At 36.0% G+C, this 20,670-nt stretch overlaps 1 long non-coding RNA gene and 1 pseudogene across 4 annotated transcripts; one reads left to right on the top strand and one right to left on the bottom strand.

Annotated features, from left to right (window-relative positions):
• Positions 1-7,961: 7,961 nt before the first annotated feature.
• On the top strand, positions 7,962-12,329 carry LOC118499670. 4 transcript variants are annotated; one of them, XR_004902185.1, is made up of 5 exons: positions 7,962-8,040; positions 8,918-8,987; positions 9,407-9,439; positions 11,170-11,378; positions 12,242-12,329. It is a non-coding gene; the product is annotated as an uncharacterized LOC118499670 (long non-coding RNA). The 4 variants fall into 4 exon arrangements; XR_004902181.1 differs by having other exon boundaries at positions 11,173-11,378; XR_004902187.1 differs by lacking the exon at positions 7,962-8,040 and adding an exon at positions 8,574-8,685.
• A 560-nt stretch (positions 12,330-12,889) lies between these two features.
• Positions 12,890-14,284, bottom strand: LOC114491870 (annotated as a pseudogene).
• Positions 14,285-20,670: the final 6,386 nt, after the last annotated feature.

The following is a 20,670-nucleotide window of genomic DNA, read 5'->3' on the forward strand; positions in this document are numbered from 1 at the left end:
AAAGAAAATCAAAAATATGAACAGTGAAATGACAACAAACTCAGTTTATTATTAACAACCAAACCTAAAACAAAAACAAAAACAAAAGCAAGCTAAGCAAACAACTAGAACAGGAATAGAATCACAGAAATGGAGATCACTTGGAAGGTTATCAGCAGGGGAGTGGGAGGGGGAGGGGGAGAAGTTACAGAGAATAAGTAGTAGCATAAGTGGTGGGTAGAAGATAGACAGGGGGAGGTTGATAATAGTATGGGAAATGTAGAAGCCAAAGAACGTATATAAAACCCATGGACATGAACTAAAGGCAGAGAATTATGGTGAGAGGGGGTGTGCAGGGTAGAGGGGATTAAAGGGGGAAAAATGGGACAACTGTAATAGCATAACCAATAAAATATATTTTAAAAACAGTTTATTGTATTATTATTTAATTATTGGTTATTATATTTTTATTATTATTAACCTCCTTTTGCCTACCCCTGTATAGCTTCAAATTTTTCCCTACGAATCTCCTTCATGGGGTGCTTCTTATCTAAATGGATTATAACAGCATTAGTTCAAGCCTGAAATAGAAAGTCCATGTACCTCTTCTCCAACATTACATCCATATACATTCTAATAGCATAGTCTAGTAGCACTTTTAAATGTGTAGACTTTGTGTGTAGTCTAATGATGATGACGTGTGTGTAGTTAATTAATGCTGGAGGATCACACTGATCTTGTGGAGGCTTTTGTTTTTATTTACTCATATATTCATATATTTATTTCACTTTTGTCCTTGGTGCTATGGCAAAACTAACTCCTGTCAACATGGTCTTTACACCTGTGGGGTTGACTTCTGGCCTGTGGTGTTTATCAAGCTCCCCTACGTTGGTGGAACTCTAATTCCTATTCAGTCTCCACAACAATACGAAGTTGTTAAAACCTGTATTCTGCTTTTTCCACTTTTCAGATATTATTTCCCTCTGGATCCTTGATATTTTGTTTTGCATATGCATATTTCAGTGGTCAGCCAAGGATTTAGACAGAGTTTAGTCATAGATTTTGAGGCTTCCAGCTCAGAAATTCCCTACATTAATTACCCAAACTCCCTCTTTTGATGTCTCAGAAACTATTACTCTTTTACTGAGGTTGAATTGGCCCTACACCGTGCAGCTAGGGAGTCCCTATTTTAAAAAAAGGTGATATGAATGTAGATTTCACCTTTATTACAGGAATCTAATTTCCTTTTAAGTTTCTTCCTGCTTTTGGTCACTCTCCAATGCCTTTCAAATTGTTTGTTTGTTTGTTTGTTTGTTTGTTTCCATATTATGCCCAGAGCTTATAATTGTAATTAGCAAGGAGGTTACTTCAATATAAACTTTTCTACCACTAACAGAAACTAGAGGTCTATATTCTGGAGATTTTTCCTCATAAGTATCTTTTGAGTCTTTTTATGTTTGTCTGCACTACCTCTCCTGAAGACCATGCTCATCTTCTATGAGGATTAACATATAACCACTTTCATATTTATTCCTCTTGAAAGAGTGGTACATCCCTGATTAAAACCATGTAACACCTTCCCATTGGTTTATACTTAATCTCCAAACTCCTTTAATTGGCTTAAAATGTCTATGTTACTTGCTCCTGCCGATACATTTTCCATAGACCTCTTGATCATTACATCTCAAACTAAACTCATTCTTATTTCACAAAATATGCCGTGAGCTCCAGACACCTGAAATTTCACACTCTGTTCCCTATGCCAGTAAAATTGTTCCTTCTCCTCTTCATTTGACTAATGTCATATAATTTCTTAGGTCTTTACTTTCTCACAGACCATTTTAGGTAGGCATACCTGTCCTGTATTCCTACAGTAACTTTAGTGTAACTGTACTCCCTTAATCGTTTTGCTTACAGATGCTATTGTTAATTCTGTTTATTATGTCTAATAAGCTGTAAGCTCGAGGAAAGCATGGACAGCATCTTCTCTGATCAGTGCGACACAGCGACTTGCATAGTACTTTCTCTCTAATTAAAGCACAATAATGCTTAATATAATAAAATTATACATAACATTAATGAGCAAAACCTACTTTGAATACTACCTGATTTTACCCATCAATAATTTCATGACTTAAACAGCAAGGGCCAACAGCTGAGCAGCTCTGTTTGCTAGTTCTCCCCAAATCATAAGACATATAATGCATTTTATGTAAAGTATTTGTCAGCTTCTAATAATAAGCATTTTGACAGTGTTCCCTTAAATAATGTAAAGGTAAAAGGGCATTTTCTATTTAAGTGGATCCTTTAGGATTTAGTGTAATTAGAATCTGTTAAATACAGAAAGCTTCTTACATTTTGATAATTCAAAATATAAGAAGTGAACCATGAACATGGAGAAGGTTGGATGTGGACATGAAGGAGACCCATAGGCCAAGACCTTTGATTTTCACATGCTGCCATAGATAAAACATAATTTTTATGTAAATTGTTAAAGCTATAAGACAAACGGGGAAATGTTGCTATTGTTATCTTAATGCTCAACTGGGTTGTTATAAAAGGTTTAGAAATTCATCCAAATTAAGGAGAGCAGTGTGATTCAGATCCTGGGTGTGTGACTCTGCAGGCCACTTTCTTAATCTCTCTCTGCCTAAGGAGCAGACATCAGGGGAAACAGGGGAAAATGTCTGCTCAGGAGGAGCCACAGGGAGTGTCTACAAAGCTCTGTGTAACACAGACTGGGTAGTAGTTCTGTAAGCCATGTTTTCTATCAGAATGGTAGGTTCTGTTCAAATATTTTAGGAAAAAATGCGAAGTGCATAGGAGGGGGTCATTAAAATTTTAAGGTTTTGTATTTACCATCTTTAGTTGGAATTTGAGAAAAGGATGGATATACAAGGTCCAGCACAAATAACACCCCTTTTTATTAGAAAATCATTAACTACAAAAGCATAATCATGTAATTCTGTAACATAACACTAAGACACTGAAACATATCATGTGATGTTTTAGATGAAATGTTCAACTGAAAATTATAAATTATTACACCCATATTATTACCCTACCAACCACACTCCAGCAGGTGTTACTCTGCCGGATCCTGTATTTTGCAGAGGGAAAGGGGAGTTTTGCAATGGGCCACATAAGCTATTTGTAATATATATCAAATATGGCTAATTTCCATCAGTTAAGCCATATAAATCATTAAGCCTATCAAATCATTAGTAGAATTTGGAATAAAATTGAAATTATAAAAAGTTATTATGTCCCACAAGTATGAAAAGAGTTAACAAACAGGGCTTCTCAGCTTTTGGCCGTAGGGTTTTAAGATATGGTATAACTGGTAAAGGGCACCAGGAAATATCCAAAGAAGTTTTTGAAGACCATATTTTTTTAACTCGAGAAATATTTATTAACCACATACTGGGTGCCATTATGAGCCAGACCCATTCCAGGGAACACTATAGTGGGCGTGCAGCTGTCTGCCCTTAACTCTGGCACCCAGTTCTTTGCAGGGATCCACAGTCACCACAGTCACTTCTGGTGAAATGTACAACATTTGTACAGGCTTTGACGAAAATGAGGGTATTTGTCTGTATCCACTCTCTTAGAGGGATGATGTCAAAAACTTTTTCAAGTCAAAATTCCTCTTTAGTATTAACATGTCTGCAAATCTATTACAGTTTAGATCGTATCTCCTGGTTTTCAATTCACACACAAAAAAAGTGAGAATGCCTAAAGAACGAGGTTCTATTGAATTTCTACAAACTTTGTCAGCCACAAAATATGGAACAAGATATTTCTGCTCTCTTATTGACGCCAGAATCAGTTAATCCACTGCTAAGACTTCCCATATGTGGCTTAAAATGAGCGCTTCCCTACCACCAATTCTAATCCTTTTGTGAGAATAGGCCTGTGGGCCTTTTTCCACCCTTCACCCCACTAATTGCTAAACTTATTCTGGTAGGTAGTCTAATCCCAGTTTACAACCCAGTCTGAGAGTCATAACTGAAAGGGTACAGAGAGGTCATCTAGTAAAATCCATTGACTGCACAAAAATCCCCTCAGCTATACCTCAGCCTTGGGCCACTCAACCTTCCTGGAATATCTGCAGAGATAGATGTTTTTAAATTTTAAAAAGCTTTTCCTTACAGATTAGTTTTAATGTCTTGCTATACTAATTTTCACTACTGCTATCTGCATCCCCAAATATGAACTCAAGTCCTCTTTCACACGATAGCCTGTCCAGCTTTTGAAAACCACTCACAACCTCTTTGTGAGCAAAACATCTGGGTTGCTCCTCCTTGGCTGACCCTTGAGCTTTGAAAGACAACGATGTGCTCAAAACTTCACAGAGGCGATTTTTGTTTATTAGATTCTGGCCACATTAAGATAGATCAACAGAGGAAAGTAACAATAATTGAATTCACTCAGAATTACACCTATGAGCTAGTTCTTGGCTCTTTGCATGGAGGGTAAAGTTAAATCAGTAACCTGAAAGAATGATCTCTGCTTTTCTGATACTGCTTGGTTTAAAAAATCTTTTATATATATTCAGATTTAACTAACATATTAAGTAAACTCCTATTCAGTTCCAATAGCTATATAAGGTGTGATCATATACCTTTATATTAGCTAAGGAACCTAATTATTTGAGGAACCCTAAGGATATATGGCAAAAAGAGGACTGATTTACTCAAAACTTCTTTGATGCTGATAAAACCATCATTTATGAAGTCAGACACCATGATGAGTGTTTTTATACATTTCATTTCATTTCATTCCCAATTTCAGAGATAATTATCTTCACTTTAAAGATAAGAAAACTGAGACTCAGAGAGTCTGACTTGCTTTCTTACAGCTAATAAAGAAGATCTACAAATGTAAATACACACCTGTCAGATCTAGAGTTCTTCCTTTCATTTAACTCAGGGGTATCCATGGCTGACATCTTCATTATTCCTGTTGCCTCATAATAAGGAGACCTTCAATAACAGGGTAACCATTTATGCAACTTGCTAACTTAATCAGGACTATCTGTGGGCCAACACAAATGGAAACCAAAGAATAGGAAAGCAAAACTTTTTTTTTCAAAAAACATATTGTATGATCTTGCTTATATGTTAAATCTAAAAAACTAGAACAAATTCATTGCCTTGGCCTGTGTGGCTCAGTTGGTTTCAATATCATCCCATAACCAAAGGGTTGAGGGTTTAATTCCCAGTCAAGGAACATGCCTGGGTTGTGGGTTTGGTCCCTGGTTATGGTGTGCCAGAGGCAACTGATCACGGCTTCTATCCCTCTCTCTCCCCCTCTGTTCCCTCTTTCTCTAAAATCAATGAGCATATCCTCAGGTGGGAATTAAAAAGTCAAAAATCAAAAAATCAAACTCATAGAAATGGAGAGTAGATTGGTTGTTGCCAGGGGCTGGGGAGTGGGGGAAATGGATGATGGTGATGGAAGGGTACAAATTTTCAGTGATAAAATGAGTAAGTTCAGGGTACCTACTGTCCAGCACTGTGACTAGTGTTAACAATATTATATTGTATACTTGAAAGTTACTGAAAGTTAGGTCTTACATTCTTATCACATATACACAAAAAGGTAATTACGTGAGGTGATGGATGTGTTAACCAACCTCGCTGTGCTAATCATTTCACAACATATACTTATAACAAACCATTGCATTGTACACTTAAACTACCCAATGGTATATGTCAAATAAATCTCAATAAAGCTGGAAAAATCTTATTCATTTAAAAAGTGTAATATATAAAACTATTATGTATTTTAAAAACCCTCTTTCTGTTGTATGTGTATGTATACTCAGTTACAACATGAGTTGCACTTTAAAAGGCTTGAAAGTCACTTTAGAAGATAATGAGAAAAATGGAGAGAAAATATCGAAGACAGGGAGCCTAATTACGAAGCTATTCTTACAGTTCAAAAGAGAATGAGGAATAAATGAAGGAAATAACAATAATGATGCAAGAGACTGATTCTAGGAATATACAGGAAGGCAAACTTAATAAGCATTAGATGCCAAAGGGAAGAGGCAAAGAAAGTGTAGGGTGAGCTTCAGATTTCTAAGTAGGATGAATAAGTGATTGACAACCATCCTCTGAAGGATTAAATAGAAGTAAGGAGGAGCTTTGGAGTGAAAAATAACAAGTTCAATTTTCAGTCATACTTATCAGAGATCTAAATGGAATATGCAGTTGGATAAAGATGTCAAACTGAAAACTTCAAGCTGAAGACATAGGTTAGGAAGGTACATGTAGATGTTATTATTCAGGCCAAGTAAACTAAAAAGATAAGAGGTTATGTACAATGAATTGAGGAAAAAGAATCAGCAAAGACTGAAGGTAGCTATCAGAAAAGTTGAAAAAGAACAAGAGAGAGTGCTTTTAAGAAGCCTTTTAAGAAGCCAAAAGCTAAAAGAAAAATAAGCTTCCAGATGGGAGCAGACACCACTAGTAAATGCCAAGAAATATCAATAACATGAAGACAGAAAAGCATTTATGGTTTTTCCAATTAAGAGGTAATTGGCAGCTTTTAGAACAATTGTAGGAGTGGAAGACAGGCTGGGTGGCAGCTCTTAATATAATTTCAGATAAGTAAAAGAAATTGAAACACAGTTTGTCAGATAAGGAAGTGAAGAGTATGTTATGCACACACACAAAGACATATTCACACACACTTATTTTCCCTAGTCCTGGGGAAATCTACTCTTAGATTGGTCAAAATGAAAACTGATACAACATGATACTAAATTTAATAATTAAGTTTCTAATCAAAGCAGTTTTCTTTACATCGATGAAATAAGATTGAATTTGCAGTTACAGATAAAGAAAATTTAATGTTTCTCCTGCTTTGCACTGATTTTTCTAAACTGCTACAGTGACAATATAAAAGACTAATGGATAATGTGGGTTTTAGAATGAAATCGTAGGTGCTTGATACCATATCTGCCAGAGTACTAGCTATGATGCCTTAGGCCTGTTGTGAGCATTCTCTACTTCTCACTCTTTTAATCTGTAAAATGGGGCGATGTTGATAATAGCACTTTACTCTTAGGGTTGATTGTTTTAAGGATTAAATAATGCAATACATACAAAGTGCTTAGGTTTGCTCTTAAGCAATTCAAGTCCTCAAGAAATGTAACTTGTTATTATTTTTCTGAGATATCTTGATAAAGGAAAAAGGAAGAGAAGGGGCATTGATACATAATTACTATTTGGATCATATAAACTCTGCTGAAATAGAAATTGACCTCAAGGATTCAATATTCTTGAGAGCTCTCAAGTAAATAGTAAAAGTCCCAAGTTTTATGACTTGACTATAGCACAAACAGTATACACACATATATAATGTGATTCTTGAATTTTTTGAGGTCTGTAGGCTTTAGTCCTACAGTTGATGGTTATACCCTTTCTGTTAACTAAAGCTTTGATTGAAAAAGAGTATAATATTTCATAAGGTAATCACAATGCTTTTATGCTCCAAAACTATGGTCTATTGCTGTGAGAGGCTCTAACCCTGCTTGCTAAAACCTAAGAACTGAAAGCAAAATCATGCAAAGGGTTTTCATCCCATCTTTAACATTTTTGAAGATTCTTTGTCTTCTTAAAATTACACTACCAAAAAAAAAGTTTTCTAATAAATTATGATGAATAAAAACAGGATACTTAGAAAATAAATTTTAATTAGGGAAATTAAAGAAAAATTTTAAATAAGAACAGGAACATCATTAGGTGAAATGACAGGTTTTGCATATACAAGGTACACAAAATTTCACAAGAAACCACAAATAGATACAGTCGGTAATCACTCAACCAAAGTTTCAATGAAACTGCAGATGTCTGTTATTCTCCAATTTCAACACAATGTGAGGGCTGATGATTCAACTGAGTCATAACTGATCCCAGGGGAGAGGCCTTCAAGCCACCACCTTCACTCCATCCACTTCGGAGTGTATAAAACAGCTGTAAAATCCAGGTCCAGTCATTCCCCATTGCCTGCAGCAGCATCCTAGAAAAGAAACTGACTGGAAAGTTTCAGGTGAGAAAATATTAAATATCATTGCAAACTAAGACATATATATAATTTTATATATGTGTGTAAATTATAAATTATATGTGTGTGTATATATATACACACATATCCTGTAAACTGTCAAAAGTAAAATTATTGAGATTTTCATGTAATGGTTGCTTGGGAATTTGTAAGCTAAGTAATTAGACAATCATTTGGGGTAAATATTTCTTAAGATCTCCATACATAGTAAGTGTGTATTTTAGAATGGCCAAAAATCTCAGTGGGGGTGGAGGGCTGGCTGGGTGGCACACTGAGACGGTTACAGGGTGAGCCTCATCATTTTGATTTCATGGGTCTCAAGTCAGGAAACAAAGGGAACATGCAATACCAGACACTCTCGAAAGCATGAACAATTGCACTTTATTTGTAGCCTCTGTTTGACCTTTAAATTTTGCTGTAGTTATATTGCACTCTATATCATGCTGATTTTAATATAGAACTACTTAGTTTCTTATAAATTCTTGAATAAAGGTGATGCTCCAGAGTGATGCATCTTTCAGAGACATACATCCATATACTGCTATGGGTGGTGCAGCTTGAAAAGTAAAAAAAATAAAATGTGGTAATTGGTGATTATGCTATGTCCTGAGTGCAAGACTTAATCTGGAAGTCTGTGATGATATCATTTACTCTTTACTTCATCTGGTTTTGAATAACCCGTGAATTCTTTAATATCTTCCTATTGTAAATGCTCAGCTTGAATGCTGTCTTCTCTAAAATTGTCTCCTGAATTTGTTAAGTGATTTGCCCAACATCAGAGAGCTATTGGTAACTTAACATACACTATACCTGGATTTTTTTAAAATTCATGCTAACATTTGGTCTTTCTGCTGACTTCCAGGCTGTTTCAGTGTAAGATGAAGCTGCTGCTTCTGATCGCAGCCATCTTGGCAATAACAGTTGGTTTCCCGGTAAGTATGCAGTTCTACACACCAGAGTAACCGGTATTATTTTAGTCTAATCAGGAATCCAAATTTTTTCCCTTCACACACACTGTATTCTACTTCATAAACATGTCTAACACCTGCTCTTTTAATACTATATTCTAGAAAACATTATAAATGACGTATTGTTCACTTCATAGTTCAATTCCACATAGCCTTGATATAGTGGAATTAGTGTCATTTAAAATACATGTTAGGACTCGTCAGAAACTGGTTCTTACATTATATTATGGACACTCAAATCCTAGATATTTTAAAGAAATGAATGCTATGAGAAAATATCAGGTAGTGAGAAGTCAAATTCTTTCCTCCATACAATGTGTACAAGTCTCTCAGTTTGTGTACTTTGCCAGCATGACAAATTAATTTCACTGTTTGAACTTCAGGTCACTCCAGGCCAGGAAAGAGAACCACGAAGTGTAAGTTACATTTCCTTTTTTTAACATATAAAGTTTTCATGTGAAATGTCTGTAACTGTAGTTAAAGATACTCCTTTATCCAAACTTCTCAAACTCTAGAGAAATCTTGAGAGTTTATTTATTAGCACTCAACAGTGTAGACTTCAGGGATTTGATCTCTGCTTACACGAAGGGAATAATGGGAGTTCCTCATGTAACAATGGGACCCAAATTGAAATGTGTATCATTCTGTGATAAATTGAGTTATGATATCTTTTCCTAAAATTATCAAGCCTTATTTAATAAAGGTTCATAATTTCTAATTCCTCCACTCTGTTTTAACTCTACAAAGTCTATTCCAGAGAAAGTAAAAATAATGATAATTAAAACCTGAGAACTAGGAAATGTGTGCAAGCATTGATAATCCCACCGGAGGTAAATTCAGTACTGGAACATTTAGGGTTAAACAGTTCATCAAAAAAATGTTTTTAGAAGAGGAAAGAAAATTTGAAAAGAAGGAGTTTTGTTTGGGAATTTGTTTATACTCATAAAAATCTTTTTTAAAAATATGTATTTGTTAGAGAGAGGGGGAAGGGTGAAGAAAGAGAGGCAAATATCAACGGGAGAGAGAAGCATCCATCGGCTGCCTCCCATGCATGCCCCACCCCGGAACCCCCGCATTTGCTCTGGCCCAGAATCAGATCAACAATGTTTCACTTTGCGGGATGATGGCTGACCAACTGAGCCACACAAGTCAGGGCTCATAGAAATCTTTTCACTCAAAAGGCAGCATAGCTTTGAGGCTAAAACTGTAGTGTTAAGGAAATAGAACTTGGTAAGGATATAGATAGAAGATGGAGAGGGAAAGGGGGGAGAGAGAAGAGATGAACAGGAGACTGTGTCTAACACATGGTTTGGGTACAGACCTTGTATAAATGCAAAGGGAGACATTTGACATCCCCTCACCCATATCCTTCCCTTTGGCCTTATATTTATACAAGTAATTATCTGAAAATTTGGCTATGAGTAGAAAAGTACAAGAACATAGTTATCTTTAAGCAATTTCCTAAAATTCCCTAAAATGATGTAAATTAATCAAATCTCTGTTCTTAGTACACATAGAAAACAACAATTAAAAACAAAAAAGTTTTAAAAATGTGAAATCATCAGATTTTCACTTCATAGTGCATTTAAAATACTATGCATGCTATTAAATTACATTATAACAGAAAAATTATACCTATTTTATCACCTACTGTAATAAAAGCAGATACGATTCATTGATTTTTATTTATTCTTTAACTTTTTTATTGTTGTTCAAGTACAGTAGTCCTCAAGTTAATTGATTTTTAAATATACTTAGTTTTAATTACACAAAGAATAGTTAGGTTTTTTTTAAAAGATTTTATTTATTTATTTTTAGAGAGGGAAGGGAGGGAGGGAGGGAGAGGGAGAGAGAGAGAGAGAAACATCAATGTGCGGTTGCTGGGGGTTCTGGCCTGCAACCCAGGAATGTACCCTGGCTGGGAATCGAACCTGGGACACTTTGGTTCCCAGCTCGCACTCAATCCACTGAGCTACGCCAGCCAGGGCTAAAAAGTTAGTTTTTTATAAGCAAAACAAAAGAAAGGTAAATGATTTTAGAGTTTCTAAAGCCTTTTACTTAAAAATGAAGACACATGTTAAAAGATTATCTTTGTCTTTCCTTTCAAAGGGTAAAACAGCCTTTTTAATTTCTTTTTTTTCCCCAGCAGCTCAGTGGGAGCAATGAATCGCCTTCGCAGTTTTATGTGCCTCCTTACCCATACCCACCATTTGGCCCATATCCACCATTCCCCCCTGGACGGTACCCATGGTTTAGATATTGCTTCTTTCCTCCTCTGTTACCTCTGCCTGGCCCCACACCTATCAATGAACAGTAAACAAGAAAGTCCTGGTGCAATGTCAGATGCAATAGGTGGTAAGTATACAGAGTACAAGGCATGTATTTTTTACTTTTGTTGTCTGCAGATTGCAATGCATCATTCCATGAAAACAAAAGGTCACAATGTTTTCACTTAGCCACATTCATTTACAATGTTTCAACCTTTTTCTCTGATAAAGATTGTTAGCATCTCTACTCAGAGATACACACGTGTCCTTCCATGATCTTATCAACACCGCAGTTGGAAACCCTCCTTTCCTGTGATGTAATAGAAACAAATACTTTCTTATTAAAATACTTTTACAAAAAAGTTTTGAACATTTTTCCACTATCATCACCATATGTGTATTTTGGGACTGAATCAGAAGGCTAAAGAAGGCAAAACTTTAACCAAAGTGGAGATTATAATAGATGAACTTGTAGATGTAGTATCTAAACTTGATTTCTGCCTACTCCTTAGAAAATCATGTGCTTTTCTAATTAGTATTAAAAGCTCAAACCTAGCCTATGACTGTCACATTATTAAAAAATTCTAGAGGCTAAATGCTCCACTTATAGTAGAGGCCCCTTTCATCTTCCCATATCAGAAACAAAGTTGATGGTCTGTCAATTACCTGATGAATTAAGGGAAAGTAGACTATATTAAAAGTATATTAAAGATTATATTAAGACCCAGAGAACCATTCTGTGTCCTAGTTTCTAGAAAAAAAAAACGCTAATACCTACCACTGAAAGAAGACCTCTGTCTTCTTTCTTGTATTTACTGTCTCCTTGAGCAGAAAGTTTCCCAGTTCTTAAAGTAGATGTACTTTGAAGACACTTAAAAAGCAAAAACCTTGCAAGTTCACAAGTAAATGACCCATTAAGATTAATAACTGTATGCCTGTTATTTTTTTCAGGTCACTAAAATGGAATGCAAGCCACTTCTTTGAAGAATTAATAATCCTGTTAATCAAAGAAAAATAAATATGATTAAAGTTACATACAGTATTCTGTCATCAATTTCTTTAGTAGTCATCTTTTGTTAACATAAAAAAGATTATAGTTTCCTATTTTCTAAATGTGTGTTATCAGTAGTAATACAAAATATATTTTCACAAGTTTTTTTAAAGATTTTATTCATTTATTTTTAGAGAGGTAAGGGAGGGAGAAAGAGAGAGAGAAACATCAATGTGCGGTTGCTGGGGGGTCATGGCCTGCAACCCAGGCATGTACCCTGACTGGGAATCAAACCTGCGACACTTTGGTTGTATTTTCACAAGTTTTAATGTACTCTTCTTGATAAGTAAACAGTCTAGAGAAAGTACAATGAGTGGAGGTAACCAAAATTAATCAGCCCTGGAAATACCTTAAATGAAAGTCTATTCGGCAGCTTATGCTCTGTATTTGCACTGACTGTATTAATAGAGCCAGAGGCTGATTTAATTTAATTCAAAAAAGTATGAGTAACTGAGTCTCAATAGTTCAATTAAATCTGTAATTTATTCACAGTAGGGTATAAGCATTGGTAAAAGATCTCAAAACCACTCAACTACTACCTCTAACTTCAAAAACTGGTAATGGGTGAGATACTAAAATAGCATGTTTATCATCCTGGTATCATCATTTTTGTTTGTTTTGCTTTGTTTTTGAAGGATAATTTTTATTGCTCTTATGTACAGAAAACTCAACAGTGTAGACTTAGGCCAGTTTGGTGGCCATTTCCTTAGCCTTGGCCTTTTGCAGCTTGGCACTGTGAGCCATGACTTTGGACCCAGGATGTTGCCTCCCATGGTAGCAGATGGGAGAGATGGTAGTGATTTCATCATCTCTCTTGTTGTACTTGGCCCAGATAGCTTCCACCAGCTTAGCCAGAACTCTCTTGTCTTCTGAGTTAACCTGTGTGAAGGCAACAGTGGTGCAATTGTTCCTGTAGACTGGATATCCCAGCCTGGCCTTCTCCTTAATAATGCAGTAGGGAAACCCATCTTCTGGCACAGGGCAGGCAGGAAGACAACCACCTTGATGGGATCCACATCATGTGCAATCACTACTAGCTGGGACTTCTTGTTCTCCACCAGGCTCGTGATAGTGTTAACCTCTACTAGAAGGACAGGTGGCATCTTAGTGGGGACATTTCCTTTGCTAGCAGCTTTTTTCTCAGATGGGGCCAGCCATCTCCACTTCCTCTCTTACTTTGTCTCTGATCAGTACTTGTGGGCCAGCCTGAGCAGCTGTATAGCTGTTTGGCAACCAAAGCCAGGTGAACTGGTTAGTGGCAAGAGGCACTTTCAGACACTTATAGACATAGCCCTTGGCTACTGCAGCCATTTATAGTGGGGCCATTTGACAAAGCAGGTGAGGTCTCTTTTGGGATGAATGTCCTATCCAATGCCAAAATTCTTGGTTTTTTCCTCAGATAGAGGATATACCACTTTCTTGGCCCCTGCCTCTTTATGACAGCAAGGGCCAGCACCACCTTTTTCCCCTTAGCCTTCATTCCCTTCAGCATCTTGGACAAAGGGAGAAGAGAGCCAGAGTCCTTTCTCTGAGTCATTATATCATCAAATCCTTACTTAATCTCTGTACAGTAATCACATTTCAACAGGGATACTGAAGATCATGAAAGTCCTGTGGACCTACCAGTCATAGATCTAGTATATGGCAGAAAAGAAATACACCACCAGACTATTCCAACTCCTATTCTTCTGTTTAGCTGCTGATCTAGCAAACAAATTCTGAGTCCAGGCCTGTGTGATAGCAGTGCTGAAGAAGACTAGTTAAGTCAATGTTTTCACTTCATTTCAGGAGGAAAATCAAAACCATGCTAAGAAAGGAAACAGCCACCCATCACCTCCTCTGTTGATCTATCTGCCCACTACCACCAGTGTGATTTTTCAGAACATGTATTGACTTATATTTTGACTTGCTCCAATGCCTTGGAAGACTTCTTACTGCCTGCGATATAAAATCTGTTTTCCAGCCCTGGCTGGCGTAGCTCAGTGGATTGAGCACGGGCTGTGAACCAAAGTGTCACAGGTTCCATTCCCAGTCAGGGTACATGCCTGGGTTGCAGGCCATGACCCCCCAGCAACCGCACATTGGTGTTTCTCTCTCTCTTTCTCCCTCCCTTACCTCTCTAAAAATAAATAAATAAAATCTTTTAAAATCTGTTTTCCTCTGCATGGCATTCAAGGCCTCCTACATACTAATCTTTAAGTACTTTGCAAATTCCACTGCCACCAGCCCAGCCTCCCTAACACCCCTGCTGTCACACTAGGCCATTGCCATTCGCCACAACTGGCCTTCACTCCCACACAGCTGTGCCTTTGCTGATGTTATGCTCTCTTCACTGAATGTCCACTCTGGGTTTTAGTATGTAAACCCTTATCTTTCAAAGCCCAAATCCAATATTATGACTTTCATGAAAAACTTTCTCCTCTCTCCAAACACAATGAGTCACTTACACCTTTTCACCCTTTCTCACCACATTTTGTTTTTGCTTAGATATGAATCTTATTAAGTTTTACCTTCCAAAAAATAATTCATTTATATTTCTATATCCTTCCTGAGGAGATTGTAAGTTCCTGGAATATCACAATAATATAACTATTCTCCAGTACTTAGCAGAGCTGAAGGTATCCAGTGAATGTATAATAAATAAAATATACAATAAAATGTTCCAAAATATATTGCTTCATATCACTGACCTATATCAACATATGTTATCAAAAGATTTTTTGTAAGAAAAAAAAACTTCTTAAAGTCAATATTTAAATAGTTAACAGTTTTTTCTTACTCGGTTATAATATTAATACCTACCTACACTCTGCTGGTGAAATTGTAGGACCCATAAATGTCAAGTTGTGAATAAAATTACTTTTTCAAAGACAACGTAAGATCACAAAATATATGCATGTCTATGTCTCAAGAACTTAACATTTGTGCCAGATTTGGGAAAAGACAAGTTTATAGGCTTTTACTTTAACAACTATATTTTCTCTTTTGTATAAAGTAAATGCACATAGCAGAAGCTTTGTGAATTTTGAGGGACCATTTGTCCTGCTCATCAGTTCCCATAAATCCCATAATAAACATTCTAGAAACAAACTCTGAAGGAGGAAATGGTAGCAGGCGGTGATGAAAATAAACTCTTTTGTGGTACACAACAAAAGTCACCCAACGAGATCTCACAATAAGCCTTCCATTATGTCACAATGGCAGCCTTTGTCCCTACAGATAAATTATCAGGAAATTATAAAAATTCTCTTTAAACAAAGATTACATTTCTCTGCCCAAGTTTAAATTGTCCATAGCTGAGACCTTTAGCATCAATGAGGGAACTTCTGCCCTGACGCATAAGCTGACTGTGAATCAAGGCCAGCCTAATGAGACTTTGGCCGGATTTGAGCAGGGAAACTGTTGTCTCCCTTGGCCATTTCCAGGGATTAAGGGTTCCTCAAACAATAAATATCCTTTCTTTGGGATTAAAGCCAGTGATCCCAGTTAAAACTATGGGAGAGACAGCAAGAGTATCAAACTGTCCTCAATATAATTTGATAAATTGATTTTTATAGGGAATATTTCCCAACTTTAGAGCTGACAGATTAGAGGCCATGGCATGACTGAAGAAAGGCAGAATGGGAAACCTAGAGGAAGACATAACAAGAAGGTAGGAAACCAGAGCATGAAGGGTGGCCAAAGGCAAACCTTGGCAGCTCAGAACTCTGGGAGGACCAGCTCTGTAATTTACTATTTTTCTTCTGCCTGTGTATGTGTGTTTAAGTCTTTGATATATGTCTTTAACTCTCATATTAGAACTTTTATTCATCTCAAATTATGTCATTGTAACTTTCTGGGGAAAAAGACACTGTCAATAAGTTTTAACTTCTAGGTTTGTGGAGCAAATGCATTCTATTAAAATTAATCCATTATTCTCCCACTAGATTAGGGCAACATCATTCCTTTGGTGATTGTGATTGGTGGGACAGTTTCTCACCAAGCCAGTCAGCCAAAGCCCCGCCTTCTTTTTTAATCTAATGGTTTATGATAATAAAATCCACACAAAAGCACTGCTTCCTAAAATGTGCTTCTCGAAGCATTATTTTTTACCAGATAACCCCCCCCCAAATAAATATTCATCCTGAAAATAACCATTGGAAATTTACAGTATATATACGTATGAAAAAATTCTTGAGAATGCCAGTTTAACAAGTCATTTTGCTTGACTACATTTCCCAAACTAGACTGACAACAGAATGATCCCCATCTAAAACAGCTGATGAAATCGGTATGTACGGAGCACCCTATGCTATTTTAAAATAGAATTAGTTATAAAGACACTAAGCACCACTAATTATTGACAAAGGTTTTTATGGAAAAGTAAACAGAGAGCTAAATTCATCTCTACTATTCTGTTAGTTCCTCAGGGAGAAGACTCACAGGTCTTCCATATAATCTTTCAGAGTTTATTCATTCTCTAAAAAAATAAATACTTATCTTGGGCCAAGCATTATGCTAAAACCTAAGGATCTGGAGAAAGTTTTGTTTTGTTTTTTTGCCTTTAAAAATCTTACAACCTAGTGAAGGGAGATAAACATGCATACGGTTTCAATATATAAGTGCTCCAATAAAGCAATTACAGAGATGTTTGTTTTTAAAACAGAAGGGAAACAAGCTCCACCTACACAAATTAGGAAAGACCCCACATGTGACTTTGAGCTGAATCTTGATGGGCAAATATGCTATCGATGATTAGGTAAGCACAGACTAGTGGTTCAACAGATGTTTACTGGGTAGGAAGTTTTGTACGCAAATTGATCGTTTTTTTTTCTTCACATTTTTTATTGTTGTTCAAGTACAGTTATCTCAATTTTTCCCCTACCACTACCCCCAACCCCAGCCATCCTATACATGTTCCCAACAATCTTTCCCCCTTTTTAATGACATTTAGCTTCACTGGACAAAGTAAATTACAGCAAAATATGGGAATTAAATTATTTAAAATCTATTTCTAATGAATATAAGTTCTTTTAACCTTAAGAGAAACTTCTGACCTTAGAAACAAAGGAAAAGTAATAAATATCTTGGTAATATCTTTGTTCAGTACATACATTTCTGTTCATTTTTTATAGAGATTCAGAGAACAAATATCATCTGATGAGCTGATATTTATTTGTAAATGGGTAAGATATGGAAGAGAGTAGTTTCCCAAAATTCCTTGTCAATTCAATAATATCCAGGCAGAGTTGAAACTTCTGGGAAAAGTTGGGTCAATCCAAGGTAGCTGAAGGTAGTTAATGGCAATAGAACAATGTGAGGCATTGACAATTGATGTGTTCCTCCTCCCAGTAGCTAAAAAAAGCTTCTAATTTCAACTACCCAAGACTTTCACAGGGGAATAAAATAAAACCAGAGTGCCACACTGAAATCTAGCTTCAGTCATCTAGAGCTCAGCTTCCTTGACAGTTGAGGGGAAATCAGTTCTAATGCTCCCACAGGAAAATCAATTTCAGAAAACCCATCTCTTATCTGTAATATCAGCTTTCAGTGAAATAAATTAGAATTCTAGGAGAAAGAGATAATATACCATCCATCTTAGTTCTTCATGACTGGGTTCTGACTTCATCCAGAAGAAAGTAATGATTTCTAAACTTTCTTCCATGTAAACAATTATTTATTAGGTGTTTATTAACCATGAAGATTTCTAGGAACATCCCTTCTGTAAAAATTTGGACTTAATAATGTAAGGTGAGGCAAGAATTTGAAACTTAAACAAATAGTTCAGATATTTAAACATTTGCACAAAACAAATTTATTTCTAATATGTGTCAGACTTAGATGTATGCATTGAGAAACTTTCCTTCTAGTGGAAGAAGAATAAGAATAGTAAGTGAACATATAACAATTTTAAAAATCATTGCATATTGTAATATGTTATGAAAAATAAAAAGTGATGAAGGGAAAAGAATGACTATTTTGAAAAAGAACCAGAGAAAGTGCCTCTAAGAAGAAAACATTCAAGCTGAAACCTGAATAATATAAATGAGACACTACTGAGAATAATCAGAGTAATAACATTTCACAGACTATGAACAAAAGTGAAAAGTTCTTACTCCAGGAAAGGAAAAGAAAGACTATCAAATCTGCACATAGTGAGAGAAAATGCATAGAAGACAAGGTAAGAGTGATGGAGGGAGACTAAGTTATATAGAAACCAATAGGCTCTGAAAAAATATTTGAAATTTACTGTAAGTGTTTTAGAAGGTTTGAAGCAAGAGAATAATTATATGAGTAATATATCCCCAAAAATTCCATTTCCATAACTGTGTGAGGGGTAATTATAAAGTGGCAGAGTGAAATCAGTGCTACAAGGAAGGGACCTATTGGGATGATAAGGTGTAAGATGTCACTAGATGGGACCGACCAATGCAATAAATATAAGACTAGAAAGTGATGGCAGATTTAGGGTATGTTGTCAAGATAGGGTATATCATTTTTCCAATAGATTGTTGAGGAGGAGGAGGAGACAAAAGATGACAGAAGAAAACCCATAGGATTTTCTCTTTAGCCCCTGGTATCATTTACTACAGAGGAAAAGACTAGAGGAGAACTTGGTTGAAAAAGGAGTATGTTTGAAGATCAAAAATATTCCACCTTGTTCATGACACATTTGTTGTGTATATTTCCATACAAATCAAGATGTTAAAAGAATTTTTTGATACCTGAATCTCCAGTGAAGTTAACAGAATGTAGATGATATTTAAGGGTATACGAATGGAGTAGGTCAATTATAATGATACTCAAAACAGAGAGGGAGAAACAGTAAAAGGGTAATAAACTCAGAAAGACTCCTTGAAGTTTTCCCAAACTGAGAGTTTGAGGAACATAAGAACCAAAGAAAAATTAAGAGCAGCCAATAATTTGAGAGGAAAAAACAAAAGAAGAAACCATTACAAGTGAGAAAGACCAATCACCATGCCAAAGGCTGCTGAGATTGACCAAAGGAGTAAATGGTAGCATTGGACTTGGCCACATGAGTGTCACAGTTACCCTGGCTATCTATTTCAAATGATGTGAGATGAACTAAAGTCCTATTAGGGTAAACATAAGATGGCTACCAATGGCCTTGGAATCATAACAAATAAATAATGTTTTACACAACTTAAAAGTATTCTTGATTACTTGTATTTTTAAATCTGTGTTCTTACAATGAACCTAGATACCCTAGGGTCCTAAAAGTTCCTGAAGTGTGAATTTACATGTTGGGTAATGCTAAATTCATAATGACACTTATTCTGGGCTCCAGGTGACATGAAATATCTACTCACAGCCTCAAATGGGTCTCCCTATCAATGTCCAACAGAAAGCATGATCTCTTTACAAGTTTTCCACAAGCAGAGATTGTGACTGTCTACCATATTTTTCAGGGTACTACTTATTTTTATAAGTGTGTGCATTATCTATTTAAGTAAATTATTTACAGGAGAACAGAAATATGATATTCCATTTTGCTAGTGTTAAAAAATGTAAGAGCACCTTATGCTCTTTTCCTATGATTTTTACATTATCAATGGTTTCCAAATTATACAAATTTGCACTAACATGTTAATTTTATGATGCCTTAAGAATTAATTATACATGAATGTATGTTAGCCATTTACATTAGAACTACTGTCATGAACATCTCCGTGCTTCAAGCCCTCAATAGAGTATTAAGGTCAGCCTGGCACTAATGAAGTAGCTGAGAAATGAAAGAAGATGGGGGGAAAAAAACACATGCATACAAATACCACCAAAAGAAGGGAAAGTAGACATAAAGTATGTATCAGATGTAAGAAATGCTAACAGAATAAAAAAAATGTTGCTACAGATAAAAGAATGTATATTGATTCAATAATCATCATTTCACATATTACAATATGTTTACTTCACAGTGCTTGAAATGTGAATGTATGAACACACAATAGCCTCTTACCCACTGTGTGAGAAGTTATGCAAATAGACACTGAGTATCAGGACTTAAATGAAAAGAAGCTGCAACTTGACCCAGAATCCCTGCTGGTCTTCTTCCCAGATCCCAGGGATACTTCAGGAGTAGGCCATGACACTTAAGATGAATATGTAACTAGCTCAAGGTTGGTGTATCAGTTCCAGGCCACAAACACTGTAAGTTTTGTGACTTTGTTCAGCGCTATTCCAACATCCTGTGATGTCCTATCATGGGACTTGTGACTTCACTGTTGTTTTTCTTTGGAAAACAGCAGGGTATCTGAATGGCTCCAGTACAGAATTCTTCCAGTTCATCTACAGCTGTCATTCAAAATGCCTTTGTTCTCTTATATTGCCA

This window comes from Phyllostomus discolor, chromosome 1 (genome assembly GCF_004126475.2).
Source record: "Phyllostomus discolor isolate MPI-MPIP mPhyDis1 chromosome 1, mPhyDis1.pri.v3, whole genome shotgun sequence".
NCBI lineage: Eukaryota > Metazoa > Chordata > Mammalia > Chiroptera > Phyllostomidae > Phyllostomus > Phyllostomus discolor.